Source organism: Caretta caretta, chromosome 4 (assembly GCF_965140235.1).
Source record: "Caretta caretta isolate rCarCar2 chromosome 4, rCarCar1.hap1, whole genome shotgun sequence".
Taxonomy (NCBI): Eukaryota; Metazoa; Chordata; order Testudines; family Cheloniidae; genus Caretta; species Caretta caretta.
This window is the reverse complement of record NC_134209.1, coordinates 140,381,234-140,394,638: the sequence shown is the minus strand read 5'-3', so window position 1 is coordinate 140,394,638 and position 13,405 is coordinate 140,381,234. Positions and strand designations below refer to the sequence as shown.

General features: G+C 48.2%; 2 non-coding genes across 2 annotated transcripts; one reads left to right on the top strand and one right to left on the bottom strand.

Moving 5' to 3' along the window:
* The first annotated feature begins 7,466 nt into the window (after positions 1-7,466).
* TRNAA-CGC (transfer RNA alanine (anticodon CGC)) lies at positions 7,467-7,539 on the top strand. Its single transcript has one exon. It is a non-coding gene; the product is annotated as a tRNA-Ala (tRNA).
* A 1,276-nt stretch (positions 7,540-8,815) lies between these two features.
* TRNAI-AAU (transfer RNA isoleucine (anticodon AAU)) lies at positions 8,816-8,889 on the bottom strand. Its single transcript has one exon. It is a non-coding gene; the product is annotated as a tRNA-Ile (tRNA).
* Positions 8,890-13,405: the final 4,516 nt, after the last annotated feature.

The following is a 13,405-nucleotide window of genomic DNA, read 5'->3' as shown; positions in this document are numbered from 1 at the left end:
AACTGGGTCATGCATGGACATGTGACTTCCCCATGTGACTGCAAAACTCAATCTTGTAGCTCTGATTCTGCACAGGAGAACACAAGGGGTTTCCACCCACAAGAGAGAGACTATATAAGGCCCTGGGAAACCCCTCCATTTGGCCTTCAGCTAGCTCAAGAGAGAGCCTCTCCACCCCAAAGAGTTGCCTGAAAGAAACTGGAACAAAGAACAGTAACTACGGGGGTATGAGTGATTGCTGGACCCAGACTAGGAAGGAGTCTAGTCTGTCAAAGAAGCTTATTGGAACATCTCTGGGGGTGAGATTTACCTGCATTTAGTTTCCTACTGTATTAGGCTTAGACTTGTGTGTTTTTGTTTTATTTTGCTTGGAATTTACTTTGTTCTGTCTGTTATTACTTGAAACCACTTAAATCCTACTTTTTATATTTAATCACTTTTTACTTATGAATTAACGCAGAGCAAGTAATTAATTCCTGAGGGAGCAAACAGCTGTGCATCTCTCTCTATCAGTGTTACAGAGGGCGAACCATTTATGAGTTTACCCTGTATAAGCTTTATACACAGTAAAACAGATTTATTTGGGGTTTGGATCCCATGGGAACTGGGTATCTGGGTGTTGGAGACAGGAGCACTTCTTAAGCTGTTTTCAGTTAAGCCTGCAGCTTTTGGGGGACATGGTTCAGACCTGGGTCTGTGTCTGTAGCAGGCTAGCATGTCTGGCACAACCAGGCAAGGTATTGAAGTCCCAAGCTGGGAGGGCAAATGGGCTCAGAGGTAGTCTCAGCACATCAGGTGGCAGTCCCAAGAGGGTTTCTGTGACCCAACCCATCACCCTGAGCCTTCAGCATAAAAGCACAGATCTTTGCCACTTGGACTAAAGGAGTAATTCCACTAGCTAGCAGCAGTAGCTGGCTGTTACCTTCTCTTGTAAACCAGCCACTACTGGGGGACAAGACGTATACTTTACAAGCTGTTGATATAACATCTAAACAGATAGTATGTCTGTAGCCATACTTCAAATCTCAGCTCTTGAATGTGTGCAGGAGAGCAATTCACATGGGAACTGTGGCATTGAAACAGGGTCTAAGGGAAAACTGATGTGGGGGAAGGCATTGCGCTAGTAACACTCCATTATTTTCACTCCTAGTTGTCTTGCACTTGGACACATTGGAGATTGTTCAACCTTAAGAGGAAGTTTTACCAAGCTGGCATGTGTCATTTGTTGCCAAGGCAATACAGAGAAGCTGTACCATTTAAAGTCGTTTGAAAGAAAGTGGCTTTATTGAATAGAAAGGACTAAGCTTGTCCTGCTCTCAACTGGATATCACACAATGCGCCTGGAATTAACATGTTTTCTGTAAATAAAAAAAGATGAAATTCAAATGCACCGAGGAGGAGGAGTTATGATCAGTGTCACAAAGAAAATAGGAGTTGGCAGCTGCCTTGGTGTTTTCAATGTGTTATATCTGATTCTCTGCTTTAGTGTTTCCAAGTCCAGCTGGGTAAGGGCTCACTGATTATAGCTATTCCATTTACAGCACTACCACTGAAAGAGCAGAGACCGAGGAAGAAAACTGCTGACTCTCCTTAGTCTGACAGGTTTCAGAGTAGCAGCCGTGTTAGTCTGTATTCGCAAAAAGAAAAGGAGGACTCTAAGATGCCACAAGTACTCCTCTCCTTAGTCTGAGGATCATAAAGACTAAGATTGCTGGAGGGTTTCTAGAATTCCAATGGAAAGGTGATTTAGGGGTGGGCAGAAACATTGAATTGGTTATCGGCTAGAGCAGATGAATTCAATACCTCCAATTTGCATCCTTTCTTGTGAAAAGCAGTAAAATAACAATTTTTAAAAGTCCCAGTTGCTACATCTATTGTAACAAATGTGTGGCAATCTAAGCACTTCACAGTTGTCGTTAAGCTACACACCTTTGCTTGTTGCAGTGAATTTGCAAACAGCCGAGAGCCAAAATTCTCTTTTTCCAAAAACAAAGGCCCCCATCACATGAGTTAGAAGAGAATATCCGTGAGGTGTGAGCTGTACTGGGCCTTTGAGATGTAACTGAATTGTTCTGTTTCAGTACAGGAGAAGGCTGTAATACTACTCCTGATTGCCTTCTGCGCCAAAAAATTCAAAATTCTGCACACAATACTTTAAGAATCTGCAAATTTTGTTTGTCAAATAAATGTGGAGGCTCCAGCATGGCACTGGGGAGCACAGGCCACTGGCTGCAGAGGTAGGTGATCACTGTGCAGTTCCCCCCAATCACCGGACACGGACTCAGCGGTGAGCCTGCACCCAATGCTGACACAGCGCAAGGACCGGGCCTGCCCCAGAAACACCTCAGGGCCCTGCCCCTCCATGCCAGGCGCACCAGATGCGGGGAGGCAGGCTCAGCAAGGCAGGATCCAAGTGTGGAGGAATTCAGGTGTGGGTTGAGAGGGTTCTGTGTGGGGCAATCTGAGTATGGATGGCTCAGTGGGGGATATGGGTATGGAGAGGGATCTAGATGCACAGGGGCTTGCTGGGGTGTTCTGGGTGCAATTGTAATGGTTCTGCAGGGGGAACCTGGTGAACATGCTTGGGGCTCAGCAAGGGGGGTCTGGATGTGGGGGACTCAGTGGGGGGTCCAGATGCTGGGGGAGTGGGGCTCAGTGGGGTGGGGATCCAGGTGCAGCTGGTTTGGGCTTGGTGGGGTAAGGATCCAGGTGCGGGTGGCTTGTCGGGGTGGTCCAGGTGCAGGGGGAGTGGGGCTCATCAGGGAGGTTCTGAGTGCAGGGAGGTGAAGTTCAGTAGGAGGGTTTGGGTATGAGGAGGTCTGGATGCATGGGGGTTGGGTGGATGGGGGAACAGCTCCCTGCACAGGGATCCCTCTCCCTGCAGCTGAGGAGCAATGGGGGCAGGGGGAGAGTTTTCAGAGCTTCCTGCAGCTGTGGGAGAAATCTGGGGGTGGGTCTGACCTGGCCCCGGATGTCATGTAGAAGAAGAAGAAGTCCCATCCTCTCCAGCTGAGCCAGGACTAGCAGCTGAGTCTGGCACAGAGTAGGAACCACCAACCGTGTCTTCCCCAGTCCTGCCCCCTGCCCCACAGGTATTTACCTCTCTGCCTGCTGCCCTGGCCACGCAAAACATACTGCTGGTGAGGGTCACATGACCGCTCTTCTGGCTTCCCTTTGCTTCCCTGTCAGAAAGCCCTTTTTCTGAGGGGAAGCAAAGACATTCACAGGGGACATAAATTCTGCGCTTGTGCAGTGGTGCAGAATTCCCCCAGGACTATAATACACATGTATGGCAGCATTGCAAAACAATACAGGTTCACCTGCTCCAAAATGCTCTGGCTCCTGCCACTAAAATGTAAGGGGCATATGTTAGCTGTTATAGACATGGGGCTGGATCGTACAATCCCTGCTCATTTTGGTGAGTGTTTACTCATGCCAGTAGTTGGTAAATACTCACCGCCATGTAAGGATTCCACACCTGCTGTACAGTGTTTGTAAAGAACATGCCACATTGTGGTTGAGCAGTTCTTGTCACATCCAGTAGGTAGCAGTTATATACACACAAACTCACTCCTTTAGAGCTAATGACAGGTTTCAGAGGAACAGCCGTGTTAGTCTGTATTCGCAAAAAGAAAAGGAGTACTTGTGGCACCTTAGAGACTAACCAATTTATTTGAGCATGAGCTTTCGTGAGCTACAGCTCACTTCATCAGATGTATACCGTGGAAACTGCAGCAGACTTTATATACACACAGAGAATATGAAACAATACCTCCTCCCACCCCACTGTCCTGCTGGTAATAGCTTATCTAAAGTGATCAACAGGTGGGCCATTTCCAGCACAAATCCAGGTTAGGGTGAGAAAACCTGGATTTGTGCTGGAAATGGCCCACCTGTTGATCACTTTAGATAAGCTATTACCAGCAGGACAGTGGGGTGGGAGGAGGTATTGTTTCATATTCTCTGTGTGTATATAAAGTCTGCTGCAGTTTCCACGGTATACATCTGATGAAGTGAGCTGTAGCTCACGAAAGCTCATGCTCAAATAAATTGGTTAGTCTCTAAGGTGCCACAAGTACTCCTTTTCTTTAGAGCTAAAGCATTTTTATAGCTTTGTCATAAACATACAGCTAAGGGTAGCCTCCTTAACTGTAAGGGGTTAGGAAGCTCAAATAGCCTGGTTGGCACCTGACCAACAGGACCAATGGGGAAAGAAGATATTTTCAAATCTTGGGAGGTGGGGGGAAGGTTTTGGTTGTGCTCTTTGTTTTGTGTGGGGGTTCTCTCCTAGGACTGAGAGAGGCCAGACAGAAATCCATCTTCTCCAACCCATCCCAATCCAAGTCTCCAATATTGCAACCAGTATAGGTAAGCCAGGCAAGGCGGATTAGTTTATCTTTTTGTCTTCTTGTGAATTTTCCCTGAGCTAAGAGGGAGGTTTATTCCTGTTTTCTGTAACTTTAAGATTTTGCCCAGAGGGGGATCCTCTGTGTTTTGAATCTGAATACCCTGTAAAGTATTTTCCATCCTGATTTTACAGAGGTGATTTTTACCTTTCTTTTTTTTTAAATAAAATCCCTCTTTTAAGAACCTGACTGATTTTTCCATTGTTCCATGACCCAGGGGTTTGGGTCTTTGATTTTTTAACCAATTGGTTAGGATATTATTCTCAAGCCTCCCCAGCAAAGGGGGTGTAAGGGCTTGGGGGGATTGTTGGGGGAAGAGGAACTCCAAGTGGTCCTTTTCCCTGGTTCTTAGTTAAATCACTTGGTGGTGGCAGTTACTTAAGCCCAAGGTACAAGGGAGAATTTGTGCCTGGGGAGTTTTTAACCTAAGCTGGTAGAAATAAACATAGGGGGGTCTTTCATGCGGGTCCCCACGTCTGTACCCTAGAGTTCAGAATGGGGAGGGAACCCTGAGAAGCTTACACTGTGGTTGTGCTGAAGGTGAACCTGAGCCATTGTACCCACAAGGCCAAAGCCCTGACCAGTGGGTGGCCAATAAAAATCTACTTAGTCTGGGTTGTTGCATTCTGTAACAGAGTGTGTCCCATTGTGAGGAATTGTCAGATTCATCTGCAGATACAATCACTTGAATTTGAACGGGTTTTTCTGCCTCTATGCAGCAGAGTGTTCTCTGGTTCAGTATCACCAAAGGTCACTCTCCAAAGCTCTGGAGGATCTACAGGCTCTGGCATGTGAGATCCATGCTCCTGATGGCTGGTAAAAGATCAGTAGGGAGGTATTGAGGCCACTATCAGAGTAGAATGTAACAAATTTATTTGGGCATAAGCTTTCATGGGCTAAAACCCACTTCATCAGATGCATGGAGTGGAAAATATAGTAAGAAGATGATATATATACAGAGTACATGAAGAGATGGGAGTTGCCTTAACCAATTCTAACGAGACAATTCAATTAAAGTGGGCTATTATCAGCAGGAGGAAAAATCACTTTTGTAGTGGTAATCAGGGTGGTTCAATTCAAACAGTTGAAAAGAAGGGGTGAATAACAGTAGGGGGGAGAAATTAGCATGGGGAAATAGTTGTTAGTTTTTCTTTCCTTTCTTTTTCGATTGGGAGCATTAGGACTGTTTGGGGGTTTCAGTGTGTGTGTTTTCCCATTTGGAGCAGCCGAAAGAGGAGAATTTTTCACAAGAAAGTTGGCTTTCTGCACACGTAGGGCCCTTGGAAGTAAAGTTTAGCTGCGTCAATGCATCTGAGTGGGGTTTCTACAGTGCTTCAATAGCCTGTGATAAACTCTTGGTATGTGCATTTTGTTTCCGCTAGGTAGAGTCCCGTGCCTGCGTCTTCCCTGTGTCCCAGGGATGGCTCCTGTGAGGCCAGCAGAATTTGGGAGAAAAGGGGTAGAAGTAGGGGCAGTGAGTTATATACACTCATGGTGCCCGGTCTTCAGCAATATTCAGGGCCCAGGGGCCCGGCTCCACCAATGTTTGGGGCCGGGTCTCTTCCCCGGCCCTGTCTGCCACCCCCCACACACCTCCCCAGAGTGTCCCCTGGCCCCCACTTGCTGCCCCGGCTCACCTCCCCCGGCCCTGGAACCTGCAGCTCATGCTGACTCTGCTCTGCCGGCTCCCCGCATCAACTGCTGCCGCAGGGTCCTAGTTCCCCACATTCACTAATGGCAGGGCAGGCTGCCTTACCCTGCCCTTCCGCCCTAGCCCTGAGCCTCTCCAACTCCCCAAACCCCTCAACTCCAGCCCCAGCCAGAGCCCTCATCCCCCCCACACCCCAAACCTCTCATCCTCAGCCCCATAGCCCTCACCCCTGCACCCCCTCCTATCCGCAAACTCCCTCCCAGAGCCTGCACCTCTCCCCCTTTCCACACACCCTCTACTGCCCCCAAACTCCCTCCCAGAGCCTGCACCCCTCACCCCCTCCTACACTCCCAGTCCAGAGCCTGCACCCCCACCCCCTGCCCCAGCCTGGAGCCTGCACCCAGCACCCAAACTCCATCCCAGAGCCTGCACCCTGCACCCCTCCTGCACCCTAATCCCCAGCCCAGGGCCTGTACCCCAGACCTCCTCCCCCCAACCCAAACTCCCTCCCAGACTTAGGAAGGTCGGGGGCAGAGTTTGGGGCAGGAGGGATCTGGGCACCACCAAAATTTCTACAAACCTGCCACCCCTGGGTAGAAGAGAAAGCAACTCAAGCTGCCTTAGAGTGGTGGTGCCCCAGGGCAGAGTGCTCCTCCTGCTCCTTCCTGTCTGAGTTCTGGGCTCCAGTGTGGGCTTGGGGGGCTGCCTGCGGTCGGTGGGAGGATGGGGTCCAGGGAACTCCCAAGCTCACCCTGTGCAGGCCAACTCTGAAGCCTCTCCCCTAGCTTGGGGTGCCGAGTATTAAGCCTTCCTCTGTGACTTGGGCTGGAGAGCATGATCCACTCTTGGGTACATTTGGGTGGAGATGGCGGCCAGCAAGAATTGGGGCCATCAGGCCAACCCATTGGGGACAATGCGGGAAAGCCAGCAGCCCTGCGATTTTGCTTCCCTGGCTGCCAGCTCAACCCTCATCTCCTATGAGCTGGGAAGGCAGCTGGCCAAGCTCACCGTTCTCCTCTGCTCCGTGGGCCCAAGTCCCTTTGAGCCAGCAGGTCGAGCAAGGAGCTCAGAGAGAGGAGGAAAGGAAGTGGCTGGAGCCTCCCCCTGCCCAGCGCTTGCACTGTCTGGCCCCTTCCACCACCAGGGCTCTTGCCTGCTCCCTGCAAGCTGCTCAGCCCATCTGGTTTTCTCATCCCTAGCAGTCAGCCAAAAGTGCAGAAGCCACCCTCTCCATCCAGCACGAACCCATGACCTTGGCATTATTAGCACTATGCTTTAACCAGCTGAGCTAGCCAGCCCACAGGAAGAAGGTGCTTGCCTGACCCTTTTGGAAGGAGTCACTGGCTGGCACAGGGCTGGTGTGGTCTCCGGTATGACATGGTTGGATCAAGAGGCTTGTCTGCAAGACAGGGGAATTAGCTCAAGCGGTAGAGCGCTCGCTTCGCATGCGAGAGGCAGCGGGATCGATGCCCGCATTCTCCAGCGGCAAGGGACCTTCTTTTAGAAGCCCTTGACAGTCAGCGGCCTGAACTCCTCCAGTGGCCTCCATCCCTCTCCCCGCTTGGCCTCCCAAAACGCCAGCCCTTGCGGAGCAGAAAGCTGTTTGTCCCCAGCCCTTCTCCCCCTTGCGCTGGCTGGGAGGCTGGAGACAGCTTGGAGAAGTTAGCTCAAATGGAAGAGCATGGGAGAAGCAGTGAGATCGATACATGTATTCTCCAGCCTGATCTGCTGTAGGGGGGGACCTGCCCCTTTCTTGCTGAGCTGTCACTAGGGCGTGATCCCTTTCCCCCGCCTTCCTAGTCTACACAAAGCTGATTGGCTGGGAGGGAGTGCCACTCAAATACAGAATTGCTCACATCCCAGGGGTCCATGAAGGGAATGAGGAGATGGGACAGGGGGGCACGTGATACCAGCTGAGCTGAGACCATGTAAACCACACAGCCTCCTGATCTCAGCCAGCATGGCAGCCGTGGACCAGAGGACACAGATAGCCTGGAGAGAGCCAAAGGGGGGAGGGCTGCGTTGGTTTGGAACAGGTTTCAGAGTAACAGCCGTGTTAGTCTGTAGTCGCAAAAAGAAAAGGAGGACTTGTGGCACCTTAGAGACTAACCAATTTATTTGAGCATGAGCTTTCGTGAGCTACAGCTCACTTCAACGGATGCATACTGTGGAAAGTGTAGAAGATCTTTTTATACACACAAAGCATGAAAAAATACCTCCCCCCACCCCTCTCTCCTGCTGGTAATAGCTTATCTAAAGTGATCACTCTCCTTACAATGTGTACGATAATCAAGTTGGGCCATTTGCAGCACAAATCCAGGTTTTCTCCCCTCCCCTCCTCCCCCAAAACAAACCCACTCTCCTGTTGGTAATAGCTTATCTAAAGTGATCACTCTCCTTACAATCAACTTGACTTTTCGGTTTGGAACAGTGAGTCTGTGGGTGTCTGTCCTGGTGGAGGCAGGGTCACTTTGCTATATGCTGTGCCAGAGACCCTGTGTGAGCCCCACTTCTCCTCCCCTCCCCAGGTCCAAGTCCCTTTCAGCCAGCAGGTTGAGCAAGGAGCCCCGAAAGGGGAGGAAAAGAGCCTCCCGCTGTCACCCTCACCCTGCCCAGCACCTGCGCTGTCTGGCCTTTTCCCCCACCAAGGCTCTTGCCTGCTCCCTGCAAGCCACTCAGTCCATCTCCTTTTGGCCTCTCTGAGCCCTAGTAGTCAGCCAAAAGAGCAGAAGTCACCCTCTCCATCCAGCACATTGAGTGGCCAGCATGGGGCTTGAACCCATGACCTTGGCGTTATTAGCACCATGCTCTAACCAGCTGAGCTAGCTGGCCCACAGGAATGGAGTGCTTGCCGGGCCCTTTTGGAAGGAGTCACCAGCTGGTGCAGGGATGGTGTGGCCTCCGGTATGACATGTGTGGATCAAGAGCTTTGCAAGCAAGGCAGGGGAATTAGCTCAAGTGGTAGAACACTTGCTTTGCATGCAAGAGGCAGGGGGATCAATATCTGCATTCTCCAGCAGCAAAGAAGTACCAGTGTTTTTGCTTGCCCTTCTTTTAGAAGCCATTGACTGTCAGCGGGCTGAGCTCCTCCAGTGGCCTCCATCCCTCTCCCTGCTTGGCCTCCCAAAAAGCCAGCCCTTGCGGAGCAGAAAGCTGTTCGTCCCTCTGATGTTATGAGTGTAATATAATATCTCATTGAAAGGTGACACAGAAAGAGTTAATTAACACACAGCCTGACCCATGGCCGAACTTTAATGGTTTGTTAGGAAGATATGTAAATGAATAGAGCTTTGAAATGCAAGCCTGCATTGTTAGAGATAGAAGGGTAGCTGTTTGCTCAGGTCTTGTGATGTAAGCAAACAAGTCTTGTTTATACTATGGCTTTGATTCAAAGATCAAAAAAAGGAGTATTAATATTTAGGAAGACACTTGAGTGAAATAGTATTATTGTCTATATCTTTTTGAAGGTTGTGGTAACCTGTATCTGAACTGTTAATGGATAAATTACCCTGTGCTAATTGCATTGATGTTTGGGAGAAAGAAAGTTAAGCCTATTGTTTTCTCAGGCCAAAAGGCTGCTGGAAATGTATAAAAACCCTGGGACATGATCCTCCTTCATCTTAGATTTGCTTTCGGTTTCAAGAAGGGGAAACCCTGAGACATAAGAATTGAGATCCCCAGTCACTGACTGGAGTCACCCTGAATACGGACATGGACTATAACCTATGGACTATTTCTAAAAGGACTTTTGGCAACTACAAACTCATCTCTGCTATGTGTCTGGACCCCAAGAAATTGAACTCAAGTCTGTCTGTATATTGATCTTTCAACCAACTCTCTCTCTCTCTCTTCTTTTTTTAATAAATTTTAGTTTAGTTTATAAGAATTGGCTATAAGCGTGTATTTTGGGTAAGATCTAAATTGTCATTTGACCTGAGTGTGTGGCTGATCCTTTGGGATTGGAAGAACCTTTTATTTTATATGATGAAATAAGATTTTCAGTAATCATCTTCCTATCTGATATGTGTGTCTGGTTGGAGGCCTGAGGCTGGGCACTTTAAGGGAACTGCATTATTTGAACTTCTAAGTAACCAGTGAGGTAATATAGAAGCTGTTTTGTGCCGGCTTGGTAAATCTAAGTATTGGAATATCCACCAGCTTTTGGGGTTTGTCTGCCCCATTCTTTTTGCAGTTCACCCTAATTGAGTGACCTCAGCTGTCTCCCATGGACAGCATCATCACAGTCCCCAGCCCTTCTCCCCGTTGCGGTGCTTGGGAGGATGGAGCCAGGTTGGGGAAGTTAGCTCAAATGGAAGAGCAGGGGAGAAATAATAAGATGGATACACATATTCTCCAGCCTGCTCTGCTGTAGTGGGGGAACAGTATCCCTGATAATGTCATGGCAAACCTGGTGGATGAACTTTGTGACTTTGTCCTCACCTACAACTATTTCACATTTGGGGACAATGTATACCTTCAAGTCAGCGGCACTGCTATGGGTACCCGCATGGCCCCACAGTATGCCAACATTTTTATGGCTGACTTAGAACAACGCTTCCTCAGCTCTCGTCCCCTAACGCCCCTACTCTACTTGTGCTACATTGATGACATCTTCTTCATCTGGACCCATGGCAAAGAAGCCCTTGAAGAATTCCACCATGATTTCAACAATTTCCATCCCACCATCAACCTCAGCCTGGACCAGTGCAGTCCACACAAGAGATCCACTTCCTGGACACTACAGTGCAAATAAGCGATGGTCACATATACACTACCCTATATTGGAAACCTACTGACCGCTATACTTACCTACATGCCTCCAGCTTTCATCCAGACCACATCACATGATCCATTGTCTACAGCCAAGCTCTAAGATACAACCACATTTGCTTGTCCCTCAGACAGAGACAAACACCTATAGGATCTCTATCAAGCTTTCTTAAAACTACAATACCCACCTGCTGAAGTGAAGAAACAGATTGACAGAGTACCCAGAAGTCACCTACTACAGGACAGGCCCAACAAAGAAAGTAACAGAATGCCACTAGCTGTCACCTTCAGCCCCCAACTAAAACCTCTCCAACGCATCATCAAGGATCTACAACCTATTCTGAAGGACAATCTCTCACTCTCTCAGACCTTGGGAGACAGGCCAGTCCTTGCTTACAGACAGCCTCCCAACCTGAAGCAAATACTCACCAGCAACCACACACCACACAACAAAAACACTAACCCAGTAACCTATCCTTGCAACAAACCCTGTTGCAAATTCTGTCCACATATCTATTCAAGGGACACCATCATAGGACCTAATCACATCAGCCACACCATCAGGGGCTCGTTCACCTGCACATCTGTCATAAATATAAAGGGAAGGGTAAACCCCTTTGAAATCCCTCCTGTCCAGGGGAAAGCTCCTCTCACCTGTAAAGGGTTAAGAAGCTAAAGATAACCTCGCTGGCACCTGACTAAAATGACCAATGAGGAGACAAGATACTTTAAAAAGCTGGGAGGAGGGAGAGAAACAAAGGGTCTCCGTCTGTCTATATGCTGTCTTTGCCGGGGATAGACCAGGAATGGAGTCTTAGAACTTTTAGTAAGTAATCTAGCTAGGTACGTGTTAGATTATGATTTCTTTAAATGGCTGAGAAAAGAATTGTGCTGAATAGAATAACTATTTCTGTCTGTGTATCTTTTTTGTAACTTAAGGTTTTGCCTAGAGGGGTTCTCTATGTTTTGAATCTAATTACCCTGTAAGGTATCTACCATCCTGATTTTACAGGGGGGATTTCTTTATTTCTATTTACTTCTATTTTTATTAAAAGTCTTCTTGTAAGAAAACTGAATGCTTTTTCATTGTTCTCAGATCCAAGGGTTTGGGTGTGTGGTCACCTGTGCAAATTGGTGAGGCTTTTTATCCAACATTTCCCAGGAAAGGGGGGGTGCAAGTGTTAAGAGGATTGTTCATTGTTCTTAAGATCCAAGGGTCTGGGTCTGTAGTCACCTAGGCAAATTGGTGAGGCTTTTTACCAAACCTTGTCCAGGAAGTGGGGTGCAAGGTTTTGGGAAATATTTTGGGGGGAAAGACGTTTCCAAACAGCTCTTCCCCAGTAACCAGTATTTGTTTGGTGGTGGTAGTGGCCAATCCAAGGACAAAGGGTGGAATATTTTGTACCTTGGGGAAGTTTTGACCTAAGCTGGTAAAGATAAGCTTAGGAGGTTTTTCATGCAGGTCCCCACATCTGTACCCTAGCGTTCAGAGTGGGGAAGGAACCTTGACAACATCTACCGATGCGATATATGCCATCATGTGCCAGCAATTCCCTTCTGCCATATACATTGACCAAACCGGGCAGTCTCTATGCAAAAGAATAAATGGACACAAATCAGAAGTCAAGAATTATAACATTCAAAAACCAGTCGGAGAACACTTCAGACTCCCTGGACACTCAATTACAGACTTAAAAGTGGCAATTCTTCAACAAAAAATCTTCAAAAACAGACTCCAACAAGAAACTTCAGAACTGGAATTAATTTGCAAACTAGACACCATCAAATTAGGCCTGAATAAAGACTGGGAGTGGATTGGTCATTACACAAACTACAAACTATTTCCCAATGCTAATTTTTCCCCTTACTGTTACTCACACCTTCTTGTCAACTGTTTGAAATGGGCCGCTCTGATTACCACTACAAAAGTGATTTTTGCTCCTGCTCATAATAGCCCACTTTAATTGAATTATCTCATTAGAATTGGTAAGGCAACCCCTCTCTTCATGTACTCTGTATATATATCTTCCTACTGTATTTTCCACTCCATGCATCTGATGAAGTGGGTTTTAGCCCACAAAAGCTTATGCGCAAATAAATTTGTTAGTCTCTAAGGTGCCACAAGTACGCGTTGTTTTTGCTGATACAGACTAACGCGGCTACAACTATGAAACCTATCAGAGTAGAATGTCAACTGGCTCTTGCAGAAGACCAGGAACCCAATTTCTCCTAAAGAGCCTGGCTCAACAAACCACTTCTTGGCACTGATCTTCTCTCCAGTTACTGCCCTGTCCTTGATTCTTTCCTTTCTGGGGAAGATTACTGATCATGAGACTTGCCCCACTGAATCAGACCAGCAGGCCACCTAAGTGCGCTATCCTGTCTCTGACAGTGGCAGGTACTGGATGTTTTAGAGCAGTGGTTGGTTCTCAAAATGTAGGGGGGCATGGAGGAATGCTTAGGGGGGCAAGCAGCAGGGCCAGGACCAGCCCCCATGGGGAGGGAGTGCCATGCTTCCACCGCCATCCCACCCCCAAACCAGCTCCGCCTCCAACCCCATTCAGGCTCAGCTCCCAGT